We start from the raw sequence: 22,844 nt of genomic DNA on the forward strand, positions 1-22,844 counted from the left end.
TTGCCACTTTACTTGGTGGTCTAAAAAGGCTTTATGTGGAATTATCAGGAGGAAAAACGTAACCTATTCTTGCTTGGAACTTTGGAATGTGCCCTCTTATCCTTACGTCAATATTTCTTTTCTCCAATTTAAATTAATATAATTTACAATTTAAAAATTCTAGTACGAGATGGAATACAAAAAAAGAAAGAAGAATATAGACAAATTACAGTATGTTTAGGGATAAGAAAATGAAACAGTGATGGTACTCTAACTCCAATCAAGCCAGCAACGGCTAAAGGAACTAAGAATGCTAATCTCGTAGAATATAAGACCCAGACGGCACGGTAGGTATATTCAAATTTTGAAGGGCTCCAGGATCTACTACTTGCTGCCAATGCGTAGAATTAAGACCAAGAATGGAGATATGAATAAATAAATCTCTAATCAGTTAAGAATGGAAATCTCGAGAAACAAACTCCATTCAGTGTCAAGAACTCTCTACTAGGCCACCTTGGGAGATATGGTGAGTTCTCCATCAGAAGAGGTGGTCAAGGATAGACTGGAAAGCCACAGGAGGTGTAATGGAAAAAGATCAAGCATCATATGTACAGCTGGACTAGACCAGTGTTCTTTTCAGATGCGAACACCTTTGAGAAATCATGAAAGCTACAGGTCCTCTATCTCCACAAAATGCATAAACATGCAAAATTTTCTACAGAATCATAGGATTCATGGACCCCCTGAGTTTCTGTAATTCTAATATTTATAATGATAAAGTTAAAAGGTAATGGCCAAAGTTCTTTCTCCAATTTAAAAAGGCTAAAAACTAAGTTTTCTGCAATATGGAGGATATGAAACTGAGGTGATGTATTGGTTAAGTTGGCTGTTTGGGTTTTTGTTGTTTGTTTTTTGTTTTTTGAGATGATGGATATGAGGGGTCTAATTCCGAAAGCACCCCCTGGATCTCAGCTGAATGTCTTTGACTGAAGTTTCTCGGACAGAGTGCCGCAAGCAGGGAGCCTTTTTGCTCAGGCCTCTGGCAGTAACTTGACCATGTTCTACCAGAGAAACTGCAAGCACAAAAGGGCAGATCTAGCTAATTCTCCAGGCTTGAGCCCACAGGAATACATCTATTCTGGCTAGCTGGGAAATAAACACTTGGCAAAATGAAACTCTCTAACAGCAAGTTGTTATTCAGATTTGGTGAAATTAGAAGGATTTCAACCCTTAAATCACTCAACCCACTCCAACCCGGTTTCCAATCCCAAAACTCCACAAATACTGCTCATCCCACATTCAGCAATAATGCTCTAGTTGATAAATCAAAGGATATTTTCAGTTCTTGCATTTTCTTTCTTTTCTACAGCTCAGTGAAGGTCAAAAACAGCAATGGAAAATATATCACAAGAAGAATAGTGTCCGTCAATATATATTAGACCACCGCTCACCATTTCATCCTCAATTTCGACCTGATAGGAAACTATTAATTCCAAAGCATTTCCTTTTTAATCAGCCCCGAAAGCCTTCAAATTCAATAAGGAAATACTACACATTGCCAGAATATTTGAGGCCACCTAAGTATCCAATTAAAAATAACACCGTGGTCAACAATAATACCTCAGAGGCTACCACCCAAATCCCATCTGTGAGTCCCACATCTACTTCCACCAAAAATGTTCTCTCTCCAGGTGTGATACCTTTTGTTCAGAATGCTACCACGACATCTGCAAGAGAGAATAACGTCACCACAGGCTCTTCTGCAGCTACACCAGCACCACAATCTTCTCCAGCTCCACCAGAGACCACAGCTGCCCCAACTACATCTTCCCCGGCTACAACAGCACCACAAACTCGCTCAGTTTCGGTGGAGACCACAGATACTCCAGCTGCAGTTCCCCCAGCTACACCAGCACCACAATCTTCTCCAGCTCTGTCAGAGACCCCAGCTGCCCCAACTACATCTTCCTCAGCTACACCAGCACCACAACCTTCCCCAGCTTCACTGGAGACCACAGCTGCCCCAAATACTACACTTAATCCTTCCCCAACCACTCTTGCACCTGAAACTTCCCAAACTACAGCTGCACCCACAACCCAAACTCCTACTCCAGCCACTACTCAAACGACTGCTGTTGAACAACCAACTTCATCTTCCCCACAAAATACACTTCCTCAATTCTGGTTAGTTATTAGTAAGCTATGGGAGCTATTTCTGCATATTATACAGCAGCAATAGTACATCATACACTGTGAAGTGTTCTGTCATTAGATATGATTTATGAATGCAGAACTACCACCTTTTCCTTTACCACCAATCTCAAAGTGAAAATTATAATATTCCTCAAATTTAAAGTGCTATCACTAATCTTTGAATCTAACTATTCACCTGTTAGATAGATAATTCATTCATTATCTATCTAACAATAGATAATGATCTATTATCAAGAAAAAACACCTCTATCCCATAAATCAGTTGCATGACGATAATTTAAGATCACTTTGTGGAACCTACAGAGATAGCCCACTGAGGGGAGAGAAAGCCATTTGATAAAGAGAGAAAACTATATGGATCAACAACCATTTACCTCTCCCTAAATGTTGGAAACTATAAGGTCACTACATTGTACCACCAATCAAAAACCTACCCAAATTACCTAACCCCACAAATATAAAGGGATAAAATTGGGTCTCTCCAAATGAACAAAAACATCTAAGTATCTATAGATAGATCTATCATTGTACTATTGATCAGTGACAAAAACCCTTGATTGTTAAACAATCATCTTAAAACTTTAAATGAAATTCCATTCCACAAAATGTGAGCCAAGAAAGGGGAAAGTTGATTTGAAGTGAAGATCTGAAGTGAATGAAAATGGAATCTGGCAGCCAAGCAGAAACCAGGACTCTGGCACTACATTTTTGAGAGCATGTAATTGTTTAGGCTTCATGGTCGACATTTATTGTATTATATCTAAGTTAATTTAGATCTGATGTGCTTGATTCTAGCCTCTGTGAACCACAAGAAGACTTTTTTTTTTGTATGTTCCATGATGCTCATAATATTTTACTATTAATTCAATTTACCACTAATTCAATTAATTTACATTAATTTAATGTGAAATGTATTCAACCGCGGAATATTTTCTAAAACTTTTAGCCATATATTTGAATGTGTTTTAAAGCAAATCATACCAAACTACTGCCCTGATGTCAAGTTTGCAAAATTGCCTCTGAAAATAAACCCTGACTCTAATCAGGAGAAGAATAAAAACTATCTACGTGGTATATAGAGATGATGTTAATTTGGGATGTGGAGGTATTTTTATTTCCTGTCACTACTACTAAGAACTCTGATGACTCTATTCAGATTTTTTCTCAACTAATAAAGACTTCGCATGGCAATCTATTTTCATTGTGTGTATTTGGAAGTTCCTTGTCTCTCCCTGGTTCTGAGACAGATGACTTATCAACTCTGCCACTAGTTAGCCAGTGACCTTGGTAAGGTACTCAATATCTCTGAACATCAGTTTTTTAATCCTTCAAACAAAGTGGTTAATTTATTTAGATTAACTTAATCTTTACTTAATCTTACTTAATATGTGTTTCCAATCCACATTCTGTTTGCCCTAAGCTTCTGAGAAAGATAATTAAAGACCCTCATCCCTTTCGTTTAACTCTGTTCCTTCCAGTCTCATCTTAGAGTAGCTCTGTACCTTTTTCAAAGAAGAATAGCAACTAGTTCTTTCCCTGGGAATATTTCCCTGTTTTAGAATGGCCAAGATATGTTATCTTGAGGCTGAAGACTTCACCGTTATCAGCATACACTTCATTTATATGAATTGGAATTCTAGGTTAACATCTGAAATGGAATGGAATGGAACAGAACAGAACAGAATAGAACAAAGAATTAATCACATTATCCTCACTAAGAACTGTGTGCACTACAATGAACACTACATCCAATTGCCTTCAGCATTGTGAGAGACAGAGAAAGGGAAGTGATCGATACACGCATTGATCAGAAATGGGTTATTTGGCCTATGGCTTATTAGTGTTGATTTTCTGGTATATGATTATCTGTTTTATAATTGTAAAGAGAAGGTTAACATTATGTAATATCTTTTTATTAACATAACTTATGATTAGTTAGAAAGCAAAATTAGGGAGAATTCTATCTATTGTGGACAAAAGTGTCCAGAAATTTTACTATATTTTTTGTAAAGGAGAATATATAGATAAACATTTTTAAAGTTTGTGACAACTCTAATATTTTATTTGAACCTTTATAAATTGCCCTTAAAATAGCTCATTTTATTACTAAAAGAAAATAATGAAGAAGTGAAAGATATAGAGGCTTGGTTCAAGCTTCATTGCTAGATCTAAAAGTATAAGTGGCAATAACTTTGACAAAAATTTTGATTCTAATCAACAAACTTCAACTAAAATTTGAGGCTCTCCAAAGGAAGAAAGTAATGTGTACAAAACCAACGAAAATGGCAGACTCTAATGCATTATTCATAATAAAATTCCTGAAAATGAAAGCTTAAAACCTTCAAGTTTAAAAAGACACTGGAACCTAGCACACTTTACTTCTTAATAAAACCACTGAATATCCTCAAAGAAAGAAAATTTTAAGTTTAGGCAAAATTTCTTAGCTATCCATGACTGTTAATGAAAAAAGCTTATATATTTTATTTAGTTGTACATTATGGAAGACAAAAAAGTGGATCATTAAAATGCTGAGAAAATTTTCCTTCTAGTGTATATGCATATAGCATTTATGACTATTAAAGATAAATCAGCTAATAAATTAAAAACTACCACTCAGTGATAATACATGTATTCATTTTCTCATTGCCGTTGTGAAAAATTACCACAAACTTAGTGACTTAAGGCAATACAAATTTATTGTTTTATAGTTCTGAAGGTCAGAAGTCCTCAAATCAAGGTTGCAAGACTGCATTCTGAGGCTCTAGGGGACAAACTGGTTCCTTGCCAGCTTCTCAAGGACACTTGCATTCCTTGGCTTGTGCCCCCAACCTCCATGTTCAAAGCCAGCAGCATAGCACCTTCCAATCTCAGTCTCTGCTTTTGTCTTCACATCATCCTTTCTGACTCTGACTCTCTTGCATCTCTCTTTTTCTTATAAGAACATTTGTGATTACATTGGGCTGACCTGGATGATCCAGGATAATTTCCCCACCTCAAGGTTCTTAACAACATCTTCAAAGAACCTCTTGTCATGTAAAGTAACATATTCACAGGTCTGGAGATTTGGACATGGACATCTTTGGCGGGGGCAATTATTCTGTCCACCACAATGCATTAGCTCATCAAACATGTACTAAGAAGAATATGTAGAAGCATTGTTTATTATACTGGTACAGCCTGTTAAGTATTTTTGCCATTCAAGTTAATGATAGCCTTGATAGAGCAAATTGCATGATTCTTTCAGTGTATACCAGGTATGTAATGTGGGGCAAGATAGTTTTAAAAGGATTAGCTGTAGTGTCTAAATTTAACCTCACATACAAGCACATTAAATATATTTACAGAATTGACAAAATTGGTCAATATAAATTAAATTGGCAGATATATTTATATTATTAGAAATAGAATTACTTATAATTAGAAATTCCTATACTTTTTTCAGCTTTATTGAGAAATTAACAAATAAAATAGTAAAATATTTAAAGTATACAATGTGATGATTTGGTAAACATATACATTGTGAAAGGATTCCCCTCATCAAGTTAATTAACACAACCATCACCACACATATTTACTTTTTTTTTTTCTTTTTTTGGTGTTAACAGCTAAATTCTACTCTCTTAGCAAATTTTATACAATCCAGTGGTATCAACTATAGTCACCATATTATACATTAAATCCTCACACCTTATTGTTCGTATAACTGAAAGTTTGTACCCTTCTACCAACATCTCCCTATTTCACCTGCCAGTCCCTGTCAACCACTTTTCTACTCTCTGTTTTTATGTTTGACTATGTTTTTTGTTAAGATTCCACATATAAGTGATACCATGCAGTATTTTTCTTTCTCTGTCTGGCTTATTTCACTTAGCATAATGTCCTCCAGGTTCATCCATGTTGTCACAAATGACAGGATTTCCCTCTTTTTTAAGGCTAATATTCCATTATATATATATATATATACAGCTCACATTTTCTTGATCCATTCATGTGTTGAAAGACACTTAGGTTGTTTCCATACCTTAGTTGTCATGAATAATACTGCCATGAACACAGGAGTACAGATATCTCTTCACTACAATGGTTTCATTTCCTTTGGATATATACCCAGAAGTGAGATTGCTGGATCATATGGTAGTTCTATTTTTAATTTCTTTCCAGGGACGCAAGGATGATTCAACATCTGCAAATCAATCAATATGATACACTACATTAACAAAATGAAAGAAAAAATCATATGATCATCTCAATAGATGCAGAAAAAGCATTTGACAAAGTTCAACATCCATTCATGCTAAAAACTCTCAACAAAGTGGGTATAGAGGGAATGCACCTCAACATAATAAAGACCACATATGACAAGCCCACAGCTAACACCATACTCAACAGTAAAAAGCTGGAAGCTTTTCCTTTAATCAGGAATAAGATAAAGATGCCCACTCTCACCACTGTTACTCAACATAATACTGGAGTCATAGCCAGAGCAATTAAGCAATAAAAAGAAATAAAAGGCATCCAAATTAGAAAGGAAGAAGTAAAATCTTCTGTATTTGCAGATGACACAATATTACATACAGAAAACCCCAAAGACTCCATTGAAAACTATTACACCTAATAAATTCAGTAAAGTTGCAGAATACAAAATAAATATACCAAAATTAATTGCATTTATATACACTAACAACAAAAAATCCGAAAGAGAAATTAAGAAAATAATTCCATTTATAATTGTATCAGAAAGAATAATAAAATACCTAGGAACAAATTTAACCAAGGAGGTGAAAGATTTGTAAACTGAAATCTATAAGACATTGATTAAAGAAGACACAAATAAATGGAAAGATATTTCATGCTCATGGATTGGAAGAATTAATATTGTTAAAATATCCATACTACCCAAAGCAATCTACAGATTCAATGCAGTCTCTACCAAAATTCTAATGGCATTTTTAAGAGAAATAGAAAAAAATAACCCTAAAATTTGTATAGACTTCAAAGACCCTCAATAGCCAAGCATTCTTGAGAAAGAACAAAGCTGGAGGCATCATACTTCCTGATTTCAAACTATATTACAAAGCTATAGTAATCAAGACAGCATGATAGTGGTATAAAACAGACACATAAGTCAATGGAACAGAATAGAGAGCCCAGATTAATTCAGGCATATTTGGTTAATTAATTTAGGACAAAGGAGCCAAGAATATATTATGGGGAAAGGATACTCCTTCAATAAATGATATTGGGTAAACTAGACAGCAACACGCAAAAAGAATAAAACTGGACCACTATCTTACACCATACACAAAAACCAACTCAAAATAAATTAAAGACTGATCATAAGACCTGAAACCATAAAACTCTTAGAAGAAAACATAGGAAGTAAGCTCCTTGACACTGGTCTTTGTGATGATTTTTTTAATGTGATACTAAAAGCAAAGGCAACAAAAGCAAAAATCAATAAGTAGGACTACATCAAACTAAAAAGCTTCTGCTCAGCAAGAAAACCATCAATAAAATGAAAAGACAGCCTATGGGATGGGAGAAAATATTTGCAAACCACATATCCAATAAGAGGTTAATATCCAAAATATACAAGGAACTCATAAAACTCAATAGCAAAAAAACCAAATAACCCAATTTAAAAATGGGCAAAGCACTTGAACAGACGTTTTTCAAAAGAAGACCTACAAATGGCCAACAGGTACATGAAAAGGTGCTCAACATCACGAATCATCAGGAAGATGCAAATCAGAACAACCATGAGCTATGACCTCACACTAGTTAGGATGGCTATTATCAAAAAAAACGAGAGATAACAAATGCTGGCAAGGATGTGGAGAAAAGGGAACACTTGTGCACTGTTAGTGGGAATGTAAACTGGTACAGCCACTATAGAAAACAGTATAGAAGTTCTTCAAGAAATTAAAAATAGAATTATCATATGATCCAGCATTCTTGCTTCTGGATATACATCCAAAGGAAACAAAACCATCATTGCGGGAAGATATCTGCAAGGTATGGAAACAATCTAAGTGTCCGTCAACACATGAATGGATCAAGAAAATGTGGTATATACACAATGGAATATTAGCCTTTAAAAAGAAGGAAATTCTGTCATTTGTGACAATATGCATGAACCTGGAGGGCATTATGTTAAGTGAAATAAGCCAGACAGAGAAAGACAAAGACTGAATATCACTTATAAGTGGAATCTTAACAAAAATAAATAAATAATCAAACTCACAGAAACAGAATAGAAAAATGGTTATCAGGGATGGGGGCTGGGAGAAATAGAGAAATCTTGATAGCAAGGTACAAATTTTCAGTGATAAGAACAACAAATTCTGAGGATCTAATGTATAATGTGGTGACTATAGCTGGTAACACTGTATTGTATAATTAAAATTTACTAAGAGAATAGAACTAATGTTCTCACACAAAAAAATTAAAACGTAAATATATGAGGTGATGGTTGTGTTAATTAACTTGATGAAGGGAATCCTTTCACAATGTATATGTATACCAAATCATGACACTGTGTACTTTAAGTATCTTATAATTTTGTTAATTATTTCTCAATAAAGCTCAAAAAATATGAATGAGGAAATCCCTGTGTGTTCAACATGGAGAGATAAAAGATAAATGATTAAGTGAAAAAAAGCAAGTTGCAGAATAATACATATAGTATACTAAATTTTGCGTAAGAGAGTGGAGAAAATATATGTATGTATGTATATACATGTATATACATACACACATATACATATTTGCTTATATTTTTTAAAAACACTGTATGAATAAACAAATATCTTTTAAAATTAGTTACCTAAAACAGGGATGAGACAGGTAGGAGGGAACATCATGCAAACTAGACTTCTGAGTTTATACTTTTGTGAATAGTTTTGTATTCTGAACCATGTAAATATATTACCTATGAAAAAACAAATTTTAATTGAAAAAGCTGACAATAAACAATAAACATAATAAATATGTAAATCACGTAGTAAGTTATATAGTATATTGTAATAGTTTTCTATGTCTGCTGTAACAAATTACCAGAAACTTAGTGGCTTAAACACCACATATTTATTCTTTACAGTTCTGTAGGTTAGCAGTCAGACACGGGTCTCACTGGGCTAAATCACAGGGCTGGTAGGGCTGAGGTCCTTTCTGGAGGCTCAAGGGAAGACTCATTTCCTCACCTCTTCCAACTTCTAGAGGCCCCCCTTTCTCCATCTTTAAAGCCAGCAATATTGTGTCTTTCTACATCTTTTTTCCAGAGTCACTTCTCCCTCTGACTCTTCTGTCTCCCTCTTCTACCTTTTTTTTACAGCTTTATTCCAATTTTAAGAGCCCTTGTGATTATATTGGGCCCACCAGGTAATCCAGGATAATATCCTTATTGTAAAATTGAATGATTAGTAACCTTCATTGCATCTGCAACCTTAATTCCCTTCCTGTCATGTAACCTAACATGCTTATGGGTTCCAGAGATTAGGATATGGACATCTTTAGAAGCCATTATTCTGCCTACCATGTATGTCAAAGGGAATAAGTGTATACAAGAAAGAACAAGGAGAAGAGAGTAAATGCTGAAGAGAACATGTTGAGATTTTAAATAGACTGTGAAGATAAGCTTTATTGAGAAAAATGACATTTGAGCAAAGATACAAAGGAAAAATCCACCTCAGCCATCTGGTCTCCTCGTTGTTCTTCTAACCAAGCACTCGCTAACCTCAGAGCCTGTGCACCATTGTTCTCCCTGCCTGGAACTCACTTCACTCAGATATCTGCATAGCTGACTCCTTCCCTTCCTTTATATTTTGCTCTAAGATAGTGAAAGAGAAAGTGGGGCATATGTTAGTGGCCAAGCTTAGCAGTGACATACACTTCTTCTGGCCATGTTCTGTTTGCCAGAACAAGACACAAGGCCGCTAGATACAAGTATGGTGAGAAATTCCATTTAGCTGTGTTTCCAAGAACTGAAAAATGGGTTTTCTAGCCAATGTCTTCCCTGTCTTTTCTAAACAATAGGACAGCACATGAAACTGTTCTGTGTGCTTTCGAAAGATTTAGTAAATATTTGCCAGAGTCCCTGGCTATCTGGAAGGTAAATTAAATGTTATGGGTACAAAGCTACCAGAAAAAATTGGGCATCTTAGTATTAATGGTAGTGGGAATCCAATGACCCAAAAGAATTTACACAGCTTAATCCCAGGACATAAAATTTACTGCAAGAATGTGGCTCGAAGAATCATGGTGTTCTTCAATAATGAATAGATATGAAAAGATCTGCTGCCAAACATCGTTAACGACCATTTCTTTGTGTGGATAAAGATTATCAATGGAGAAGTGACTTCCCCTTCCAACAATACTTCCTCCTATCTCCAATAAATACTGAAGGCTATACGAAGCAGTATGTCCCTTAAAAAGCTCTCTCATGATTCAGCTGCCATCCTGAGAGAGACATAAGACAGCAACTGGCCACCACCAAATTTCTGCAACATTTTGACCTATCCATCAGAAGCAGCATTCCACCCATTAAGGTAGGTACTGGGAACTCTGGATTTGAGACTTTTGAATTCTACTTTTACTCAGATCCTTTTACCTACAAATCTTGTAGCGTTATATTTTTATCTTTTCATATTTTTTATTTTGAAAATGTGGAAGTTTTATCCTAAAGAAAAAGATCTGAAATGCAAACCTAGTTTTCAATTTCTGTAAGAGAAACTGAGATAAAAAGTGCATTTTCTTTGCAAGGATACAAAGAATTCATAGAAGGAGAGGACCTACTGACTTAGCAAGGTTATATGCAAGGGAAAGCCTCAGAAGACAGAAGGCATCTGAGGCCACGCTGAGCCAGGACAATGATAAACATACCTCTGTTACACCTCTACGATAATCGTGTTTCCTTCTGCTTTTGTTATAGATAATCTTACACAAGACTTCTATTTTAGACATTGAGCTTCTTACTATAGGAAACTTGCTTAGATATGTCTGTATCCCCTACTGTGCCTTAGCACAGAGCCCGGCATTGAGAAGTCATGCAGCAAATGCCTCTTAAATAATCTAAGAAGCTGAGCATTTGGAAATTGAGATCTCTGAAATGATCATAATCACAGAAGGGCCATACAACTGGAAATCATTTTATCTCTACAAAGTGTTTTCACATTCTTAGCTCATTTACTTCTTATGGTGAGTCCACAAGAAAGATGTCATTTTTTTCTGTTACAAATAAGGAAACATTTTTGGTCCTCATCTGACTCCTGTACCGGGGGAGTGGAATGTGGAAGGAGATTGTTCTCCAGCACTGTCACGCGAATCTATGCTTAGCAACTCAAGTACCACATCCTCTAAGAATGTTCTCTCCAGTTTCAAGATATACCTTCCTTCTCTGCAACCCTGCATAGGGAACCTAGAATTATCCACCTTATATATATATTTTGTGTGTGTGTGTGAGGAAGATCAGCCCTGAGCTAACATCCGTGCTAATCCTCCTCTTTTTGCTGAGGAAGACCGGCTCTGAGCTAACATCTATTGCCAATCCTCCTCCTTTTTTTTTCCCCAAAGCCCCAGTAGATAGTTGTATGTCACAGTTGCACATCCTTCTAGTTGCAAACCTCATACATTTTTTTAATGAGGATATACATTCTCTCACTCATACTGTATAAACATAGTTACCTGTGGTCATACTTAGCAGAGACCCCTATCTGAATATTACATATACTTTAAAACCGTTGAAAATCACAATTCAAAACTGAAGATCAGGGCTGGCCTGGTGGTGTAGTGGTTAAGTTCGGTGCACTCTGCTTCAGCAGCCCATGTTGGCAGGTTCAGATCCTGAGCACAGACCTACACCACTTACACAAAATAGAGGAAGATTGGCACAGATGTTAGCTCAGGGCTGATCTTCCTCAAGCAAAAAGAGGAAGATTGGCAACAGATGTTAGTTCACGGCCAATCTTTCTCACCAAAAAAAAAATGAAGATCAATGGGCCATGTTCTTCTTACCTTTTCTCTTTCCTTACATCAACATTAAAAGTCTATATAATTATTTTACAGAAAACATCTGGAAACAAAGAAAGAAATAGATTAATATATGAGTTTAATCTGATGTATAGAGAAGAGGATGTCTTGGATGATTCTGCTCTTAGTGATGGGAGGTAGGGAGAATATGAAAATGACTTGACACTGATGTGAACTTTTAAACTCTTAATTAGTACGACTCTTGTGTAATAAGAAAAATTTTTTCGAAGAGACTAAACAATTTTTAGAAAAAGAAGTTCTTATATCACCTGAAAAGGGGGCAATGATTTTCTTTTATTTATGCATAAGTTCCTAAGAAACATTCTGATTTAAGTGCATTATCTAGGAAAATAAAAAATGTCCTAACCATAAATTTACAAAAATCCCTATTATAACTTTTAAAAGAAGCAATACCAGTACCTATTTATACAGTGGCTTTATTACTTATAAAAATGGCCCATTTCTTTACATAAAATTCCTAAACATTTTCTCATCATCATTATCCAGAAGGCCATGTCTCCTAAAGATTATATATAAAAATGTAAACTGCATTTTTCTTTTCAATTAAACAACTTGAGCCTAACCAATATATCTATCAACGTGGCTAAGACACATAACCATCTGACCATTTTCAGGGTGTGACAGGAAGGAATGAAAACACTATCCCTGATGCTTGGACTTTGGGCTCTGACTGCAGGCTTCTTGGTAAGTCCCATCAACTACCATCCTTCATCCTTCTTATTTTATTCAAACCATCTTTACAAATCCACAGTGATAATTCTCAACTTTGTGTTTTCTGAACGTTCCAAATGTTAGAATTTTTGGCAGCACACTTGGTAGGACTGAAATGTATCCATATATTGAGCTATTCACTTGTCACCCTTCAGTTCAGTGTTGCTGTTTGAGTAAAATTTTTATATCCCTGACCACTCTCCTTAAAAAACAAGGGTATTAATGTTCAAAAAAAGATTTTATCTTCCTTTGGTGCCAGCCTGACACCCTGACCACTCTCCTCAAAAAACAAGGGTATTAATGTTCAAAAAAAGATTTTATCTTCCTTTGGTGCCAGCCTGACACTATGCCATGCCTCCTCTCTTACTAGAATCAAATTGCACCCAGTTCTACATGATTTTGTATAACAAAAATGTCAGATTGTTCAGAGATGGTCAGAGTTCTCTCAAGGGTTCAGATTATGCCAAAGTGCCACCAAGGAAGAACCACTAACCCACAGCGTGATTCTTCTTTGAAATGAAATAGTTTGGTTGGAATTTTTATTTTCTTTGCCTTTCTTTATTCAAGTATCTGAGTCTTAATAATTTGGACATAAGCTTTCCCATTGGTTTTTCAAGTCTGAATAGACTTTCTCTGTAAAGATTCATGAATAATTTATGTTGATGTATCCTGAACCTAGAAAAGCTTTCCACAGTTCATAATACTGACAGGGGTTAGTAACATCATGTTCTTTGCACTTGCCATCTTAACATCTAGTCCTTCTGGTAGGTGTGTTCTCATTGTTGACATAAATTCATCAAGCTATCATATATCATTTAAGCATTTGATTTTGAAGTTTTCTTTTTTCAACAAACAACCACCTGATAAGTCAGCTTCCCATATCTGCAAGGAGCTAATGTTTTGGTCAAGCTGTCACTAGTTTATTAGTAAATGAGATCCAGTTTCATAAAAATAACATTTTTAGAATTAAAGGAACCAAGTGAAGCAAAATAAGTGACCTCTTCACCATAATATAAGAAGTCCCCAATTTGCTGATGAGGCCAAGAGGATCACGAACAGGTCTAACTATATGGGACAAACTAAGCTCTGTGAATTCTGTAAAATAACCAACCAAAGCACTCGTCCAGAAAAAAGAAGCCCTACACCAAAGAGAGATTGTTGGGAGTAGTATCTAAATTGATCAGGAAATGGACAAGAAGAGGCAAAGGAAAGAGAATGTGCTGATGAAAGGAGAGGAAGTGAGCAGAGAAGGTAGAGCTCAAAAATTTTAAGGTCATAATCTGTTAACATTTCATGATGACAATAGAAGAGAGAATCTTAGAGCCATGAAGCTAGAAAATCTAGCATGTTTTACATTCTCTTTCATAGGAAGAGTCTATCCCACTTAAAAATTAGCCACAAAAGAGCCAGCCCAGTGGTGTAGTGGTTAAGTTTGCACACTCCACTTTGGCAGCCTGGGGTTCACAAGTTCAGATCCCAGGCGCAGACCTACACACTGCTTATCAAGCCATGCTGTGGCAGGCGTCCCACATATAAAGTAGAGGAAGATGGGCACAGATGTTAGCCTAGGCCCAATCTTCCTCAGCAAAAAGAGGAGGACTGGCAAGAGATGTTAGCTCAGGGCTAATCTTCCTCACCAAAAAAAAATTAGCCACAAAAAATAATTATAGCAGAACCCATTCAAAACACCTTTAAGGGAAATAAAAGAGAGCCAGCCCTGATGGTCTAGTGGTTTAAGTTCAGTGCTCTCACCACTTCGGCAGCCTGGGTTTGTTTCCTGGTCGTGGAACCACATCACCCACCTGTCGGTAGCCATGTTGTGGCAGCAGCTCACAGGGAAGAACTAGAAGGACTTACAACTATGATATACAACCATGCACTGGAGTTTTGGGGAGAAGAGAAAAAAAGAGAAAGATAGGCAACAGATGTTAGCTCAGGATGAATCTTTCCCTACAAAAGAAAGAAAAGAATGGTCAGAGTAATGATCCTAGGGGTAAGGAAGACATGTCAGAAATACATGCCCAAAAACGGATGGAAAATTTAGCCCTATATATCAAAACAAGTTAAAAATTTGGAGGAAAAAAATAGAAGCTATGAACGAACTGCATAAATCAGAAATTTAAAAAACTCAGAAAAAAATGATCAGACAAAATCAAAGTCTGAAAAAAGAGCTTACAGAACTCAGAAAAGAATTAGAAATAAAAGAAAAAGATCAAATATGTGGAACACATGAGCAAATAAATACATAAGAAAAATAGAAATGAATAGGAAGAAAATATGTTTCATTCAAAAAAGATATTTTTAAGGAGAGATTAAAAGATGTAAGAGAAAGTAATAGATGTAGAAAATAGGCGGTAGGAAGGAAGATCCAATATACATATTATAGGTGTCCTTGAAGAAGAAAGTCAATGCAATAGATCAGAACAAATACTTAAAGCTATAATTGAAAAAATATTTTCTGAAATAAAAGAAGACTGGAAACTGCTGATGGAAAGGGCATACCACACATGTACCTGGAAATATCAACCCAGAGCAGTCAACACTAATATATACTCTAGTAAAACTACTGACCTTTAATTAAATTAAAAAAAAAAAAACCATTAGGCACCCAAATAAAAGTAACAAGTGACAAGAAAAAGAAAATTAGACTGACATCAGTCTTTTCAATGGCTATGCTGTATAATAAGACAATGGAGTAAAATATTTAAGATACTTAAGGAAATAAAATATAAGCCAGAATATATTCAGCAAAATTGATCTCTAAATGTAATGACTGCAGACACACTGTTAGGAAACTGAAGAACCCAAAGTATATTGTTCCCATAAATTTCTCCTGAAGAATCTGACTAAAGAACAAGCTTGAGAAAAACAAATGTGGAGGCTCCTGAGCTCACCTCCATCCCACGGACACATCAAATCTACAGCTACACACAGAACAATTCCCTCTGAAAGAAGTTCAGAAACTAGCTGAGCAATTCCTATACAACAGGTAAAGGAGAACAAATCCACATGGAAATGGGTAGAAAAGGCTGAGACACAATCTTGCCATAAACCCCACCCTTGGCATGGCAACACACAACCAGGAGGGACCTGACAACTCCCAGCTTCTCCCTGAGGAGGGAAGGGTTTGGACTCCACATCTGGCTCTGCAACTTTTAAGACTTCCACCTGAGAGATGGGACCCCAAAACATCTAGTTTTGAAAACCAATGAGACTCGCATCTAAGAGACTACAAGGCTAAAGGCAAATGACAGACAGTTTTCAATGGGCACTTGCAGATGCACCCTTGCTAACCCCAGGGCCCAGTGCAGAGGCAGCAGACTGGAACATCCAGTCTTTCTGCAAAAGAGGTCTATTTGCTTATCTTAAAGCTTTGGCCAGAAGGGCAGATTTCTAATTTAACACACATCAAGGGGCTGACTGTAATACTCTCCAGAGACCACAGAGACCAGCAGGCTCCATATTTGTCCTCTCCCTCTGCCTCACTCCAGGTCATTGGTACCTCCTGGAAAGGAGCTTGTATACATGAGTCACGTCCCAGTTTTTGTGGCTGCCATCCAGGGGACACCTGTTAACTGCCTAGCTCTGGTAGCCAGTGGGGCTTGTGTTCACAGGTTCAACAGGACAGTAGCAAACGAAGAAACAATTTGTAACTGGCTATCCCCTCAGGGCTCAGTGCAGATGGAGCAGACAGAAACACTCATCTCCCAGTGTTCCCCTGAAAGAGGCACATTTGCATACTGTAAAAGCTGCTGCTTGAGGGTCCAGCTTCCAATCAGCCTGCAACTAGGTATTGACTGAGATCCTCCCCTTTGGAACATGACATGTCTTGGCACAAACTCAACTACTGAGAAGAAAGAGGCTGTTTGGACAATCACAAGGGTCTGAGAGACAACCAAGAGCTAAGGCAAGGTTGAATGATAAGGTTCATCTCCTACACCACACCACTCCTTCAAGACTGGGAGACGTGGCTGCTTTATCTAATGCATAAAAACCAACACAAAGAGTCAAGAAAAACGAAAAAACAAAGAAATATGTTCCAAATGAAAGAACAAGAAAAAAACTCAGAAAAAATACCTTAATGAAGGGAGATAAATGATTTACCTGATAAAAGAGTTCAAAATAATGTTCATAAAGATGGTTACCGAGGTCAGAAGAACAATGCATGAACAAAGTGAGAACTGCACCAAAGAGATAGAAAAATATAAGAAAATACCAAATAGGAATCACAGTGCTGAATACAATAACTGAACTGAAAAATTCAATAGAGAGGTTCAATAGCAGACTAGATGAAGCAGAAGAAAAGATCAGCAAACTCAAAGATACGGCAGTGGAATTCATCCTATCAGAGGACCAAAAAGAAAAATGAATGAAAAACTCTGAAGATAGTTTAAGGGACTGTTGAAACAACATCAAGAGGACCAGTATTCCCACTATAGGGGTCCCAGAACAAGAAGAGAGAGAGAGGGGGGCATAAAACTTATTTGAAGAAATAATGGCTGAAAACTGCCCAAACCTGGGAAAGGAAACAGACATCCAGATCCAGGAAGCCTGGAGAGTTCCAAACAAGATCAACCACGAAGAAATAGAAAATATGAACAGACCACTTAATAGTAAGTACACTGAATAAGTAATCAAAAACCCCCCAATAAACAAAAGTCCAAGACTAGATGGCTTAATTGGTGAATTCTACAAAACATTTAAAGAATTAATATCAATCCTTCTCAAACTCTTCCAAAAATAGAAGAGCAGGGAACACTTCCACACTTATTTTACGAGGCCAATATTACCAATACCAAAATCAGACAAGGACACTACATGAAAAGTAAATTACAGACCAATATTCCTGATGATCACAGATGAAAAAATCCTCAACAAAACATTAGCAGACCAAATACAACAGTACATTAAAAGGATCAAACACCATGATTAAGGGCATTTAGTCCAGAAATGCAAGGATGGTTCAATAGCCACAAATCAATCAACGTGATACACTACATCAACAAAATGAAGGATAAAAATCATACGATCATCTCAATAGACGCAGAAAAAGCACTTGACAAAATTCAACATCCACTCATGATAAAACCTCTCAACAAAGTGAGTATAGAGGGAATGTATCTGAACATAATAAAGGCCATATGACAGGCCCACAGCTAACATCATACTCATCAGTGAAAAGCTGAAATCTTTTCCTCTAAGACCAAGAACAAAACAAGGATGCCCACTCTCACCATTGTGATTCAACATAGTACTGGAAGTTATACCCAGAGCAATTAAGCAAAAAAAGAAATAAAAGGCATCTAAATTGGAAAAGAAGTAAAATTATCTTTTTGAAGATGACATGATATTATATATAGAAAACTCTAAAGACTCCACCAAAAAACTGTTAGAATTCATAAAGGAATTCAGTAAAGTTGCAGGATACAAAATCAGTATACCAAAATCAGTTGCCTTTCTATACACTAATAATGAACTATCAGAAAGAGAAATTAAGAAAACAATCTCATTTACAATTGAATCAAAAAGAATAAAGTACCTAGGAATAAATTTAACATGGAAGTGAAAGATCTGTACATTAAAAACTATAAGACATTGATGAAAGAAATTAAAGAAGATGCAAATAAATGGAAAGATATTTCATGCTCATGGATTGGAAGAATTAATATTGTTAAAATGTCCATACTACCCAAAGCAACTTACAGATTCAATGCAATTCCTATCAAAATTCCAATGGCATTTTTTGTGTGTGTTTGAGGACGATCAGCCCTGAGCTAACATCCATGCCAACCCTCCTCTTTTTGCTGAGGAAGACCAGCCCTGAGCTAACATCTATTGCCAATCCTCTTCCTTTTTTTACCCTTTTACTCCCCAAAGCCCCAGTAGATAGTTGTATGTCATAGTTGCACATCCTTTTAGTTGCTGTATGTGGGACGCCGGCCGCCTTAGCATGGCTGGACAAGCGGTGCATTGGTGCGCACCCAGGATCTGAACCTAGGCCACCAGTAGCAGAGCACACGCACTTAACCGCTAAACCACAGGGCCGGCCCCCTCCAATGGCATTTTTCAGAGAAACAGAAAAAACAATCCTAAAATTTGTATGGACCCACAAAAGACCCTGAATATTCCAAGAAATCTTGAGAAAGAAGAATAAGCTGGAAACATCACACTTTCTGAGTTCAAACTATATATTAAAAGCTATAGTAATCAAAACAGTATGATACGGCATAAAAAGAGACACATAGAGCAACAGAATAGAATAAAGAGCCCAGAAATAAACCAATGTATAGATGGTCACTTAGTTTAGGACAAAGGAGCCAAGAATATACAACGGAGAAAGGATAGTTCCTTCACGAAATGGTGTTGGGAAAACTGTACAGCCACAGGCAAAAGAATGAAACTGGGCCACTAAAATCAACACCCAAAAATCAACTCAAAATGGATTAAAGACTTGAACATAAGACTTGAAACCATAAAACTTCTAGAAGAAAACATAAAGGGTAAGCTCCTTGACATTAGTCTTGGCAATGACTTTTTGGACTTGACAACAAAAGCAAAGGCAACAAAACCAAAAATTAACAAGTGGTACTACATCAAACTAAAAGGCTTCTGCACAGGAAAGGACACCATCAACAAAATGAGAAGGCAACCTATGGATAGGAGAAAATATTTGCAAATCATATATCTGATAAGGGGTTAATCTCCAAAATATATAAAGAACTCACACAACTCAATAGCAAAAAATCAAATAACCCAAGTAAAAAACAGGTAGAGGAACTAAACAGATATTTTTCCAAAGAAGACATACAAATGGCCAACAGATACCTGAAAAGGTCCTCAACACCACTAATCATCAGGGAAATACAAATCAAAACCACAATGACGTATCACCTCACACCTGTCAGAATGGCTATTATCAAAAAGACAGGAAATAACAAGTGCTGGTGAGGAACTGGAGAAAAGTGAATCCCTGTGCACTGTTAGTGGGAATGTAAATTGGTGCAGCCACTATGGAAAACAGTATGGAAGTTCCTCAAAAAGTTAAAAATAGAACTACCATACAATCCGGTAATTTCACTTCTGGGTATTTATTTGAGTAAAATGAAATCACTATCCTGAAAAGATATCTGGTTAAATCTTACAGTAGTATTGTTCTTCCCCACTTTAGTAACTCTAGTTTTAGTAACTCTAATGTTTAGAATTTTAGAAACTTCAATGTTTCTCTGAAATATTTGTGTTGGAATCATAAAATTTGGATTTTGCAACTTCAATTTTTAGTATAAAACCTTTCAGCATAAATTTGATGCTTCTCCTCATCTTAAAAAATATGGTTACTAGCCACTGATTAGGACAATAAGAATTTTTTAATGAGGCTCTTTGATCTGTGTCAGTATGGAAAAAATATAATTTCTGAGGCCTGCATTCTTCCTTGAGAGAAGTTGGAGTACAAGTATATTTGGTTAGGTCTTAGGCACTGGAGTGATATATCCCACTCAAAGCAGCCCAGAGCCCAAAGAGCCACAGGGTTGAACACAAGCCACAGTCTTTTAGAAGGCATGGAGGTCAAGACCGGGAAACCAAATTTATTTAAAAGCACAAAGAGCAGAAGCACAGGGTCTGGACCTGGTGAAAATTGGAATGGAATAGGCAGATCCAGAGACAAAGAAAGAATGGGCTGAGAGTGCTCTGAAAACCACACTGACTCTTGCTTTTAGTGACCTTCAAGCACGGATGCATGAGCTGGTCATCCTGGCGTAAGAGGACAGATGCACTGCATAGAAAATGAGGAATTAAGACATATACGCATGAGCTGTTTATTCCTATTCTATATAAATAGAACACTCTCTCTATATCATTCCAGTTTTATTAATAGAATAGAACCCAGAAACTTTTGTGGTCTGTTTTTGTCTTTCAAGAAAATGAAGAGGAAATAAGGAAGTACATAGTTACTATCTTAAAATGTTTTATGAATTTGATACAATGCAGTGTGCAATCTTTAAGGCTGAGCATATCATCTCTCCAACATCTAAAGTCTAAATAGGATATAGCCCCTAATTTTCAAAAGATTTCCATTAATGTAGCCCATTTTTATATTCAACAGTCTCATCCCTTCCCCTCAACCTACGCCCTCCCAAAATAGAAATCTAGGCACTTCCACAATTGGAAGCCAAAGTAATATGCTTCTATAACCTCAACCAACAGCTAAAAAGATAAATAAACCTTTTAAAGAAATGACCATCAGCAAAGGGTGGTGCTCCCATGCTCATCCAAATTGCTGTGTAAAGCATACTTCCTAATTTAACTAGATCATATTATTCATGAGAACAAGCATCACTCTTCTTCTTAAGCTTCTTAAGCTTCTTCTCTAGGCTATAACAAATTGTCCTTCCTCTGAAAGGAGGACATTCTGTTCCCTGTTTGAAAGCTGGTGTGACTAACATAGCTGGAATTGCTCAAAGGAGAAGAGAAAAAAGAAAGAATCAGTTAACTGAGGTACAAGTGTATTTGGATTTCCGCCCTGGTTGAGAACGAGGAATACCTCAGATCACACTTCAAGAGTGCAATGCGTGACTGCCCTGTCTTAAGCTAAAAATCTAGAAACATTTTTAAGTGACTAAATCCCTTAGTTAGCTTACAGGTGTGAGTCTATAATAGTCATCTCAAGTTGTTTCCAGCAAAACAACTTACAAGTGGAAGCTGGTGACTTTTTTTCCCCAGCTTCCCATTCTAGAACAGTCAGCTGCTGGCGTTCCAGTTCTTTGAAAGAAGTCCTGAATTCAGAAGCCTGATTTGGGGGCTTTGGGCTAGTATTTGCATTATGGAGTGATAATGCAAAGTGCGTTATGGAGTGATAATACAAAGTTTAGTGATAGCAAACTGTCTTGGCCTACAGCTAGAGTTGTATTGAGGCACGGCTACCTCTGGTGCCTGCCTTCTGTCATGATCACAGGGCCTTGTAGCTCCCCCCTGGAGCTGTGGCCGAGGGAGAAAGTGACTCTCTGGTTCAGGGGAAGGAGGAAAGTCATAAGGCTTATGCAATATGGCATTTCCCTGATGTCTGTCTTTAGACTCAGGACACACAATATGTACAGTAGAGATTGCCTATACACACATGCACCATTAAAGGACCCTGCCCAGCTGAGTGTTTGGTTTGCTCAGAGATACAGCATAGTGTAATAGAAAGGTCATCAGCTTTAAAGCCAGAGCAACTCGAATTGAATCCAAGCATTAGCCCTTACTTTGCTGTATGACATTGGGCAAGTTATTTAACCTCTTGGAATCTCGGTTTTCTCATCTGAGTAACAGGTATAAAATACATACATTTACAGGCTGCTAAAAGATGAAGCAATGAGAAGGCAAAATAGTATAGCCACTTTAGGAGACAGTTTGGCAGTTTCTTAAAAAGCTGAAGATTGTCTTACCACATGATCCAGAAGTCCTGCTCCCAGGTATTTACCAAAATAAGTTGAAAACTTACATCCACATAAAACCCCGCATATGGATGTTTATAGCAGCTTTATTCATAATTGCCAAAAACTAGAAGCAATCAAGATGCCCTTCAATAATTGAATGGATAAACAAACTGTGGTAGATCCATGTGATGAAATATTATTCAGTGATAAAAAGAAATGAGCTATCAAGTCATGAAAAGACATGAAGAAACCTTAAAGGCATATTGCTAAGTGAAGGAAGTCAGTCTGAAAACGCTACATACTGCATGATTCCAATTATATGACATACTAGAAAGGGGAAAACTATGAAGACAGTAAAAAGTGGATGCCAGGAGTTTGGGATAAGGGGCTGAGGGATGAATAGGTGGAGCATAAGGAATTTTTAGGGCAGAGAAACTATTCTGTCTGATACTGCAATAGTGGACACGTGGCACTAGGTAT

The 22,844-nt window shown here is 36.7% G+C and overlaps 1 long non-coding RNA gene across 1 annotated transcript in view; it reads right to left on the reverse strand.

Moving 5' to 3' along the window:
• The window catches only part of LOC131409674 (uncharacterized), a 44,925-nt gene that overhangs the window by 10,858 nt on the left and 11,223 nt on the right, over positions 1-22,844 (reverse strand). The window lies entirely within an intron of this gene.

This window comes from Diceros bicornis, chromosome 8 (assembly GCF_020826845.1).
Source record: "Diceros bicornis minor isolate mBicDic1 chromosome 8, mDicBic1.mat.cur, whole genome shotgun sequence".
Classification (NCBI taxonomy): Eukaryota; Metazoa; Chordata; class Mammalia; order Perissodactyla; family Rhinocerotidae; genus Diceros; species Diceros bicornis.